This window comes from Martes martes (genome assembly GCF_963455335.1).
Source record: "Martes martes genome assembly, chromosome: 5".
In the NCBI taxonomy this organism is placed as follows: domain Eukaryota; kingdom Metazoa; phylum Chordata; class Mammalia; order Carnivora; family Mustelidae; genus Martes; species Martes martes.
In genome coordinates, this window is record NC_137892.1 from 125,673,477 (window position 1) to 125,686,327 (window position 12,851).

Genomic DNA, 12,851 nt, shown 5'->3' on the forward strand with positions numbered 1-12,851 from the left:
GCGGCATGAAGCGTTCACGGTCACTGCCAGGACTAGCTTCCTGCGGTTGTCTTTCACAGAATCCCAATCCCGATTTCAGGAGCATTTCCCCTCAGCCTGCTCCCCAGCGGCGTGTGGCACTGTGCTGTTAGCTGCCTTTGGAAGAAGTGGCTGTGGAACCCAAGAGGTGATGGCCCACAGAGGTGGACAGGTCATGGCCACCAGCTCTTCTTCCTATAGTGCAAGGTTAAAGAGAAAATGTGGGCTTGATTTCCCATTTGGTGCATTAAACTGAACCAGAAAATGTTTCCTAGGTGGGCTTTGATGGAAGGACACTGAGGCAGGCTTGCCCTTCTAGTCTGGATACTGCAGAGATGGGCTCCCTGGGTGGGCTCCCCCACACCACCCCCAGTGTCTGCCTGGTCCCCCGGTGGAAATTCGGGCTCCACCATGAGGGAAGAGGAGCTGCTGTGTGCTGCTGGTGAGCACAGGTGGTGAGGGGAAAGGACACCGTGATGGATGCCGTGCCCTAGAAAGAAAGAAAAAGTCAGGACAGGAGATGAGGCTCATTCGGCTCTGTGGAGCAGCTTTCACCCAGGAATGAATGAGGTGGAGAAAATTCCTAAAAAGTAAAGAGAGTGATCAGCATTCTCAAGGCATTTTTTAAAATCTATTTTTTAAATCTATTTTTCCCATCCACCCTTACCCTAAACTCTCTTGTGTTTGCATCACTCCCCACGCCCGCCCTGGGAAACACCGCGAGCATCATCAATATGGCACCTTTGAGCAGGTCGCCATTTCTGCCCGAGAACTGGTGCACTTCTGAGCTCTCGGGAGCTTGGGGGTGTGTTTACTTCAGCGCCTGCTGAGCTCGTGGAGGGCCCAGAGGAAAGTGGTGCTTTTGGTTCCTCTGATTTATCTGGACTTTATTCCTTAAATCTGGTCCTTATAGGGGTCACAGTGCCCTCACCACCAACACACGGATTATATTTCCTTCCACTCGACTTCTCCTGGGCCTCCCTGACACTGTTCATCCCCTTATCCCCTTCCCCAAGTTCTCTGATGGAAGGATAGCACTTGAAACCCAGCAGAAGTGACTTGCTCCCCACCTCCTGACCCTCCCCCACCCTCTGTTATCAAACCACCAGCTGTGCCCCAAGTTACTCTGGCTGGGAACTGAAGTCACCTCATTGCATCTCCCCTTCATCATTGGCAGCCAGAGCTGCGGGATCAGTGGGCAGGGGCTTACCTGTTTTCCCTCAGTACTTCTTCAGTCTAATTTTGTTTTTTTATTCCCACTGACACCCCCTTATCAGGTGAACCCCACATTCAGGATTTTCCAGAGGTAGGAACAGCTGAAGACTGTGATCACTGAAAAAAATGCCAAGCACATGCCACAGAGGAGACCCTTCATACTATTGCTGTCTGACTAATAGGTTAAGTAAGTTCTTTGGAAGGATCTGGACATTGTGAGGCTGGTAGCTTCCTGTGACCTAGATGGAGTCTCTGGGCCTTTCTAAATTTCACTTTATCTGTGAAATGTGATAGAAGATTTCAACTGGAATCTCGTTGCTAGATCAATTCCTAAGGTTTCTTCCAGCTTTACAAGTCTCTGGTTGTCATTGGTGTTCTTTCAGTGAGAGACATGTCCCTTGGTGACTTAGTGGTTGTCTTCCAATACCTAACCATCTTTTTTAAAAGTTCCGTGTGTCTTAAGGGAAGGGATCCAGGCAAAAGGGTGAAGGGTGGAAACACTATTGACTTAAACTTGTGGTTGAGGGTCAACTGCCCACCTTAAACCTTTGGCTTGAAGGGGTCTTAAAGGTCACCTATTCTCACGTCCCATCAAGTGCCAGAATCTTCCATGCCGTCACCTTTTTGAAAATTGAAAAAGTGTGTTAAGTCTTATTAAGAAAACTTCTCATAATGTTGTAATTCAGGGTTTCTCAGATCTTTGTGCTACTGACATCTTGTACTAGATAATTTTTTGTTGTTGTTGTGAGGGACTGTGCTGTGCATCACCGGCTGGTTAGCAGCATCTCTGGTGCCCATTAAATGACTATAGCAACCACCCGTTGTGATGACAAAAATGTGCCCCGGGGGGAACAAAATCTTTTCCTACCCCCAGTCCCTGTTGAGAACCACTGCTATAATTCAAACACAAGTCTTGCGGCCTTGTGCCCAAATACCTCCTGACAAAGTAATTTAATAAGTCATTGAACTGGTGTGTTGCTAGCTGCTTTTCTACCCTCTCCCAGCTTAATCACCCTCACACATTTACCTTTATCCTGCCTGGTTTCTCACTGCCTTGTTGCTATGCCTGGAAATGCTCAAGATCTTGCTCAAGGCTGAGAAGCATTTTGGAGACATTATCATAATAATCCTAATAGCTCACATTAATCCAGCCCTTATTTTGTGCCAGGCACAGTTCTAAATGCTTTACGTGGATGATCTCATTTAATCTTCATTAAGAGTCCCATGAGAGAGATACTTTTATTCCCCCCGCCCCTTGGCAGAGATGAGGTAGCTCAAACTTCGAGAGGTGGGGTAAGGTGTTCTGAATTCTCTGAGCTGTGAAGCGGGTGAGCTGGGTCTGACTCCGGAGTCTCTTCTGAGCCCCCACACTAAACTCTCTTCCATGAATGGGATCTTGACATTACAGGGTGGAAATGAATTGAAACAGCTCCTAGCTTGGTTTGTAGAACCGAGTCTGCTTCTAGGAAGGCTAGAAACTGAAGTTGGCAGTTGCGTTCACTTGAAATAATGTAATTTCTTCCTTTTTCTTCTCCTCTCTCTTTGTCATTCGTGTTATTCAGAAAGAACTCCAAGGTGTAAACAGGGAAGAGGGATGGTGGCAGGGATGGGTACACTGGGAGCTGAGGGGGCTCAGGGGAAAGGAAGGATGGAGAAAAAAGAGCGAACAATGGATGAGGCATTTCATTTTCCAGCAGGTTCTCACCATCATGGAAACTTTAGCTATCTCTTTAGTCCCCATGGCTGAAGTTGCCATATTTCTATGAACTCCCTCCTTCTGTGTTCTTAGCCTGTTCTCTTGTTCTTCCGTGCTGCATAATACTTTCTTGCTACTGAGGCAGTAGGGGAACACACTGGGACAGAAGAACATAAAATGCAGTGTAAATGGCCATCAAGCAGGCTCATTGCTAGGGTGAGAATGATGACCTTACCCATTACTGTTAAGCTCGACAATCCAAGGCTGACTGAGAAGGCTGACTCCTGCTTCTAAGCCCCTGTATCAGCAAAGCCACAAGGTGGATAGCTGCCCGCAAATAAAGCGTAGAGCTTTGGTTTTGCAAGCTTCACAGATTGGTTAAGATAGCGGCTCTCAAACTTTGGTGAGCTCCAGAATCATCTGTAGGATGAGCTGAAACACAGATGGCTGGTTCCCATCTCTAGAAGTCTGATCCAGTGCTTCTGGTTTGGGGTCTGAGAATTTGTATTTCTGGCTACGATCTCAGGTGATGCTGATGCTACTGGTCCATGACCCACAGCATGAGGACCACAGGGTAAGGACTGAGAGAACTGAATAACGCTCACAACCCATCCACCTGAAATGTTTTAATAATAAAAGCCTTTGCCTTTTCTGAGCTGTGGTACTTCTAGGTTAGGTTAATTTTTTTTTAAGATTTTATTTATTTATTTGACAGAGATCACAAGTAGGCAGAGAGACAGGCAGAGAGGGGGAAGCAGGTTCCCTGCTGAGCAGAGAGCCCGATGTGGGGCTTGATCCCAGGACCCTGGGATCATGACCTGAGCCGAAGGCAGAGGCTTTAACCCACTGAGCCACCCAGGCACCCCTAGGTTAGGTTAATTCTGATCTTAGATCTTTTCGTACTCCCTACTTCTCATACTGCCCCATGGCTACTTCTGTTGGAATGATAAAATCCCTCATTACTCACAGGATAATCCAAATGAAAAGTCCTTAAACATCTTATCTGCTGCCAGGTACTTTCTGACCAGTCCCTCTTAGATTAAGAAAGGCTTCTTATCTGTCCATCCAGCTTTGGTTTCCTTGTAGTTACTTCGCATTTTTTTTTTCTGTGTTCAGACCAACATTAGCCCAACCAAGAACCCCAACAGAAACTCAAGTCAGAACATTTACATGTAACCGACAACGTTTAAAAAAAATCTTGATCAGTTTTTCTTTTCAAACCAGATTTCAAGCTCCATCAACCCATTCCTTCTTCTCGACACAGCTTTTGCCTCTTCTTGCGCAACCACACATCCCCACCCACCTGAACAAGGTGACTCCAAGTAGCGGGTCAGAAAGATCTAGTGGTTGTGACGCTCAGAAACTCATTATTTAAATAATGTTCATTGAATGTTTGCCAGGTGCCGTGGCATTGTGTACACCTGGCCTTCTTGGATTTGTATACCAAAACCCTGGAAGAAGGCAGGTCTCTCTCATTTACAGACAGAGAAATCAAGGCCTGGAAACTTGTAGAAAACTCTTATGTTAGTTAGGATAATTGTATTATGAAATATGTATATTAGTGGACCCATAATAAGAGGCAATATTGGCTTGCTTTGGCAAAACTTGGAAATTATTGGAAGGATAATGAGGCTTTTCTCATGTATTCAGGGAACTAGACCCCGGGAATAATGAGAACCAGGACATCACCAGAGAACTCAGCTCTAGGAGCTCATGGCCCTTTCTCCATGGCTCTGCCAGGGATGTGACCCACTCCCAAGGGTGCATCTCTCGGTTCTAACTCTCAGCGGTGAGAATCGGACCGGCCCAGTCATTTATGGGCAAGTAGGCTCTGCGGAAGCGTCGTTGCCACAGGGCTCCCTGTTGGAGTGGTAGATATTCCCGGTATAAGTGGTCTGGTGGACACTGGGATGAAGGTCTCCTATGTCACACAACTAGTGTGACAGAGACAAAATTTGATCTCAGGTTTGACTTTATAGCCCATGCTTTTCTCCTACGAAAGTGATGCCTGATAGAGAAACACATTCATTTGGGAGGTAATAAAGATGACCCGCCTTTATTTTCAAGGTCCCCCCATGTGCAGCATTCCCTGCACGGGGCCCTGCTGCTTCCGTTTGTGCATACCTTTTGGTTTCTGAGACGTCTGTGGCTGCATCCTGGCTCCTCTCTGTCCCTCTGATTTCTCTGCCATGTGGCCCGGCTTCTCCTTCTGCTCACGCGTGTCAGGCTCTGGCTCACCTAGCATCGCTCCGACTCACAGATTGTTGCAGCTGAGGGGATCCATCATCTTGTCTTCTCTTTTATCTGTACAGTAAAAAATACTGATAATATGGGCCAAGCACTTATTGTGAACACCGGCGAAAGCTCTGGATCTCATCCAGCTCTTCTAACAAACTTGTCTTTTTTATTTCCCAACATCTTATCACAAAAAACCCCAAACACTGAAGAGAAAAGTTGAAAGAATTCTACGGCAAACTCTCACATACTCACCACGGAGGTTCCATAGTTAACATTTTGCTAACTTCCTTTGTCATATTTCTATTCGTCCACCCTTCTATCCATTTGTCAGTCCATTATTTGGATGGTTTCAAAATAAGTTTCTTATTCTCATTTTTATAATCGGGAAACTGAGGCCAAAACCGTTGACATGACTTGCCCAAGGTCACCATCTCTTGTGGAGGGATGGAGCTGAGGTTTAGCCCTGGCAGTCTGGCTCCCAACCCCTTCTCGAGCATCAAGCCACATTATGTCTCCTGGAAGGGGGGAGGGAAAGACTCACTCAAGGTCAATTAGTGGCAGGCAATGACCAGCACCCAGGTCATCTAATTCTCAAGATCCTGAAATATCCATTACGTTGACCTGTGATAGGTAGTTTGCTCCACAAGTAAAGATGATGATCTCCTTGCTCTGCAAAGAGCTGAAGGATTGGTATTTTACAAACTTACAAACTTGTATTTTACAAACAAACTAATTTCTGACATGGAAGATTTTATAAAACTAATACACTGTCAACAACTTAGGATAATTTATGGCAATGACAGGCTGGGGAATGACCATTTTAGGTAACTTTTCACATTGTCCAGAGGACTTTTGTGTGTGTCCTCTTACCTGAAGTTTTTGAGTAGTAGAAGATCTGTAAGACAGGGGCGCTGGGTGACTTCACCATCTTGAACAGCTGGAAACCTGGGGACTGTAGAAACAAAACAAGGAACTCAGAGTCACGTGGTACTAAGAACAAAGTGGGGCCTTGTTGAAAATAGCCTCTTTCAAAAACATTCTAAGTTTTGAGGAGCTACATAAATACCTAGTTAATAAAATTGAGCTTGAAAAGTTGAGATGCGGGGCTACTGAAATCCTTTATGGGATAGCCTAGTGATTTAAGTTCTGTGTTCTAAAGCCACTGCCTGGTGTGGCCTTGGACAATATCTCCTTTCTATGCCCCAGTTTCTTCATCTGTGAAATGGGTATAATTGCAGCACTCCTTCAGAGTGTAGTGTGAAGATGCAATGAAGTAACATGGGTGAAGGGATTGGTACTTAGTATGTGCTCAACAAATATCAGTATAGAAATCTGCCATCGTTCCTCTCCGGCTAGCTCAGCAGGAATCTTCTCTTCTTCCTTAAATGGGCCCCTCGGAAATCAATGGGTCTAGATAAATCTTTTTCCCAAGGGATTTATTTAGGAACTCTTGGAGGGAGAGTGTGCTCAGCAGCTTTTTGTGAGGGGACTTCTTATTAGTCCAGTAAAGATGCAGATTCTGCTCAAGAATTTCCATGCAAGCTGTAAATAGCCCATGTCCTTTGAGATTGCACTAGGATACTTAATTGGATATGATAATCAGCACATGATAATCTGAAGTGGAGAGTTCTGTATAAACTGTTTTCTAACCCAGGAGGTTCAGAAGGAATAGAAAAGAGTGAGGACAGAGGTAAACAGAGTGGCAGAGACCTTTCTCTTGGCATGCATAGCAAGTACTGTAATCCAGGTCCTTCTGCCAAGAAGGCATTTAAATAGATAAGAAAAGCTCTTAAAAGGGATTTCAGAGGGATGTGCTTACCTGAGCGGATTGCACTCTGTCTTTGCAGAGCTTCCCAAAGAGCTCTCCATGAACCATCTGCACCAGAATCGCTGAGACGTTTGTTAAAATGCAGATGCATGGACCTACTGACTAGAGATGCTTTGAAGGAAGCACCCAGATCTGCAGTTTTGCAAGGGACTCTAGGTATTCTAATGTTATAGACCCACTGTTGTCAGCAACATAATTCTGCAAAGTTCAAAACACTAATTTTCAGGACTTTATTTAGATGGACTACAAATTTTAGCTTGACCTCCTCTCAGTTCCAGGCCCCTGGGATGGGCGAGTATCAGACACTCCAGGCATTCTGAGACTCAGCTTTCAGGGGCCTAGCCTGTAGAGAAGAGGGATCATTTCTGTAACTGCACCCCAAAGTAGAGGAGACCAGTCCCCAGGTACATAGCTGCCTTCACAGAGAAGGAAACATCCAGCCTCCAAAGACTGGGGGCACTGCCAAGCTGAAGATAACTTGTCCCAAGAGCTGGCTAAAAACTATATTGTGGACTCACTGGGCACTTGCTTCGTTAAATGTTCATTTTCATTTATTTTTTTGCAACAACCTTATGAGGTTGGTATTATGCTTATCCCTGTTATACAAATGGGGACTCAGAGGCTAAGAAAATAAGTGATTCATCCAGCGGCGTATACCTGGTAATCAGTAGAACTAGGACAGACATCAAGGCCATACTTTGAACCGGGATGGCCAACTATCTGACTGGCTGCCTGTTTTTGTATGGCCTGTGAGCTGAGAAGGGTTTTCACATTTTTTTTAATTGTTGGAAAAAAAAAAAAAAGAATACTATTTTGTGACAAGGGAAAATAATATGAAAATCAAATTTCGTGCCCATAAATACTTTTTCTTGGAAAACAGCTGTGCATATTCATGTATGTATTGTCTGTGGCAGTTTTTGTGCTACAACAGAGTTGTAGAGTTAGGTAGTTGAGTTAGGTAGTTGAGATAATGACCTTGTGCTCCAGATAGCCTAAGATATTTGCTAAATGGCCCTCTACAGAAAAAAAAAGAAAAGAAAAGAAAAGAAAAAGGAATGCCAACCTCTGTTTTAAGCCACGATGCCAGTGTCTCCCAAGCTTCAATCATCTGAATACTACCTTTGTGATTCTCACCACCTTCTCATGCCATCTGGAGCATTATCTGCCTAACACTTTTCTTTAGATCAATTAGTTTTCTTTAAATAAATTTATTTTACAAAGAAACAAAAATGCAAGTGGAAACCACTGCCAAAGGCAAGCAATAGAAGGTAGCTGTAAAAGCAAATGTAGCACATACGAAACAATATTTCGGATTTCAGCTGGATGGTTGGAAGATGGATGGATGGTTTCTCTCATTTTCCTACAGATCTCCTCACCCTTTCTGTGTTCAGCGTCCTGACTTCCAGTGATGAACCAGCACCATCTTTGGAGGGCTACCCTTGGTCTTCTACAATTGACTGTGCTTAGAAGCACAGTGAGCTGGAGATACCTGGGAAACCATGTTCCCCCTGTGTAGGGCCCTCAACCGATGATGGTTGTGGGAGTATTAATAACCCAGGGACCTCCTCACTTGTCCAGGATAATTCTGAGGGACATTTATACCATTTCCCAGAGCTTTCGTGTGAGATTAAGCTTCAGTGGCTTAAACACATTCCTCCTTGGCTGCATTACTCCCCTGTCAGTCTACTTGCACCTGCCAAATGAACAATGTGCATTTATTTGATCCTTACCTCAAGATCTGCTTCTTGGAGGACCTCAGTAAGAGAATCGTGTTTCTAGCAAAAGATTGTGAGCTCAGGACCTGTTCTTTTCTTATTATAAAATAGAGATTACCAAATGTCAGGAAGGTTTCAAAGATGAATTAGCACTTATTTGAATTCTTTTCTTCAACGTAAATAACAGTGATTAAAATAGAAAATGAAAGGAGAACACATTTTTAACCATATGATCCAACAGTACTTAATGCTCTATCCACCTACTGCTTAATATCATATGCTTTTCTCCAGTGGCAAGAGAAACACACTTGGGGACTTGATGTTTTACCTTAAAGAGTGGTCCCCAGACCAGCAGCATCAGCAAATTTTCCACTCTAAACCTACTGAATCAGAAAGCTGGAAGTGGGGCCCCACGATTGTGTTTTAATAAGCCTGCAGGTGATTCTTAGGCATGCTTAAACTTGAGAACCGCTGCTCTCCAGTAAACAGCTTCTTATTTAGTTCCACTCTCATTGCATTCCTGGATTTCATCAGAATTCAGAATCATCTCAGACTTGCTTCCTCCCCTCAACCGTGACTGACCGATGGTTTTCTGGCTTCTGTGTGAGCCTCCCACCGAGGTGGACCTCGTTCCTTGCCAAGACACACAGGTCGATAACTGGACAGCTCTGATGTTGGATGACCTACTTCAGAGTGAGTCTCAAACTTCTCTTGAGATTCCATCTCTCCTTTGGAGACACAAAGACAAGATTATTTCCTTCCTTAATTATCAAGTAAGACTTTCGTATCACGTTATTCATTTGATAAGCACTGATCACGTACTGTGTGTCTCTTCTCCTAGAACCTGTGACCAAATTAGGGGTGAGACATTCATCAGGTGATTGGAAATCCTCCAAATAACAAGTATTTAGAGGAAATCTCTGCCTTGAAAAATATCTGATTCCTAGAAATACTCTAGATGGACTCTGTTCAGTGTTACATGAAAAGGAAGTCTGTGTTTCTTCTTTACTTTTCCTCTACTCCATTCTTTCCCCCAAAAGGTAGATTAAGTATGCTTCTTAAATATTCTTTCATTGTTCAGGGCTGTTTGTAACACCAGTTTTCTGAAAAAGGGGCAAAAATTTCCAGTTGAGAAATGTGTATTTGTCCAGAAAGAATATTTTCTTAGTCAATTCCAAAAAAATGTTAAAAGACATTTGTATCCCAGTTGTACATATCTGCATGGTCCCTTCAGTATAACTGTATTGGCATCTGTGTGGGTTTTCAGTTATGGGAATGAAACAGCTAGAAGCTTTTTCTTTAGGACCAAATCTTTGCAGGTGACTTAGTATGAGTGGCATTTTGACTGCCATCCCTAGAAAGACACTTGCTAATATAGGTCCCAACTCCAGTAATACAGGCATTTTTTTTTTAAAGATTTTATTTATTTATTTGTCAGAGAGAGTGAGCACAGGCAGACAGAGTGGCAGGCAGAGGCAGAGGGAGAAGCAGGCTCCCTGCCGAGCAAGGAGCCCGATGTGGGACTCGATCCCAGCACCCTGGGATCATGACCTGAGCCGAAGGCAGCCGCTTAACCAACTGAGCCACCGAGGCGTCCCAGGCATTTTTTTTTTAATGGCTAACACACCACCATTTAGATGTCTAGATAACAAATAATACAATTCTTTCAGTACTAATTTACGGAGAGAAATTCTTTTAAAGAATATTTATCAACTGAGGTTTTAAAAAGTGCTAAAACAGGACACCCGGGTGGCTCAGTGGTTTAAAGCCTCTGCCTTTGGCTCAGGTCATGATCCCAGGGTCCTGGGATAGAGCCCCGCATCAGGCTCTCTGCTCGGCAGGGAGCCTGCTTCCTCCTCTCTCTCTGCCTGCCTCTCTGCCTATTTGTGATCTCTGTCTGTCAAATAAATAAATAAAATCTTAAAAAGAAAAAAGTGCTAAAACAGCATTCTACAAATATCTAATGTTTGCTAAAACAAAGCCCCTGTAAATAGTTAAGAAGAAGAATTTTTTTCTTCTATGTAGTGAGAATTTGCACAGTTGCAATTTTTTGGATGGTCCAAGAATTTTTTTTTTTTTTCACAGTAATAGTTACTAGGCCATCATGATCGATATGGGGTATAGAAGGCTGTGGGAATGTTCGTGTGTTTGATCGTGGTGATACTGTGTTTTGGTACAAATGGCCACTAGTGGGTTCGGGCTCGAAGTGATGAGCTTTGACAGCTAACTCTGATCAGATACCTGGCCTTATTTGATTACAGTTTACATTGTTCTTCTTTTTGTCCCACCTGCTCAGAGATGTCTAAGTCTCATGCAGTACATGAAGCCTATTTGAAACAGTTTATGTGAATTGAGCATGTATCTTTTTTTTTTTAATTGGGAAATGATTCGAAACACTTGGCCTTTTTCTGGGGATATGAGAGACAGAACTGATAGTATAGACTGTCACAGTCCTATAATGTTATTGGAAGAAACCCTATCGGTCACCAAAATTCTAGTTCTCATTTAGACATCCTTACACACATGCTGTTCGAATGCCTCCAATGACAAGAGACTCACCTTTCCAAAATTTTCTTTAGCTTCTGAGAAGCTCTAATTACCTGAAATTTCTTCTTTTCTTCACCCTGCCCAGGACCCCCTGGCCCAGTCCATTCTACACTTGGGGGAATTGAGACTCAGATTGGTGAGCGACCTGCTTGAGGATAGGAATAGTGGTTTAGTAGCCATCTTGGGCTGAGATCCCAGGCCCAGTGACCCCTGGTCCAATGCCTGCTCCTTCCCCTATGTCAAGCTCCCACCCTCAATTTGGCTATTAAGATAAATAATGTTTTACTTATTGCTGACACTTGTCCAAAATAAAGGTATTGGAATATGCCCTTTGATGTAGAAATTTAACCCGTATAAGCATACTCTATGAAGAAACGTGGTCAATCCATGCACTGCTATGCATGAATATCTGCCCATGCAATCAAAACCAGAGGAAAACAAAACCAAAGTGCAGGAAAGCAAGCTGAGGTTATGACATAGCTTCAGGTTGACAGGTGTTGGCACTGTTCCAAACTACGTCTCATTTCACTCCAGCAGGTGGAGACTATTTACAGGTGAGCCCTATGCTCACACTTCTCATAATAGAGATGCAACTACACACCTTCTGTTAACCATTAACAACTGTTCCACAGCAATCTTTCAGGATATTCCGAGTAAAAGAACAAGGGGTAAAGATGGGGTGTACTTACCTTTTGGGTTTGCCCTTTAGGTATTTAAAATTTGTAAGCCAGAAAACCACGGGTTGGAATCAAAATTGGGTGGCATAAGTATGATGATCTGCTCCTCCTCCTTTTTTTTTTTTTTTTAAATTTTACTTATTTATTTGACAGAGATCACAAGTAGGCAGAGACGCAGGCAGAGACAGAGGGGGAAGCAGGCTCCCTGTCAGCAGAGAGCCCAATGCAGGTCTCGATCCCAGGATCCTGAGACCATGACCCAAGCTGAAGGCAGAGGCTTTAACCCACTGAGCCACCCAGGCGACCCGCCTCCCCCTTTTTAAGGAAAAGATCAATCTCAATGTACCCAACAATGAAAAGAAACTCCAAAGAATCTGATAGAGTTGGATGTTGCTGTAGCTTTACTTTTGTGACGGATAAAGCATTTTGAATAATTCTGGTTGCTCGAGCTTGTCCTAGCCCTAAGAGAATACTGAGAACTCCCTTTGGACTTCACATGGTAGAAAGTTCTGTTTGACTCTCTTTTCCATGCCTTTCCCAAGACTTGCCATGCTCTTTGTCTGGTTACGAGAATCTAGGACCGTTTCCCTGAAGGAGACCAACATGGGGATCTCCCTCCTTGTCCTTAGATAAGGATACAGCATGACTGTGGTTAAAACGTACATGTGGTCTAATTGAATTTCAGATTGGCCGAACTTTTAGAAGTGACATAGCTTATACCCAGACATAAGAGATGTTCTCAGTTGATTGCATCTTTAATTGCCTAGGTGGTTAAGGAGCCAGAAATGTAAGTATGTGAGATAAAAACACTGGTTCCTTGAACACCCCTCTTGCTATATGCAATCTTCCTGACAAGAGGTGTCCCTGTAATCTCGCTTCTGATTAGTTAGCCCTGGTGAGCATGGCAGAAAATAGTG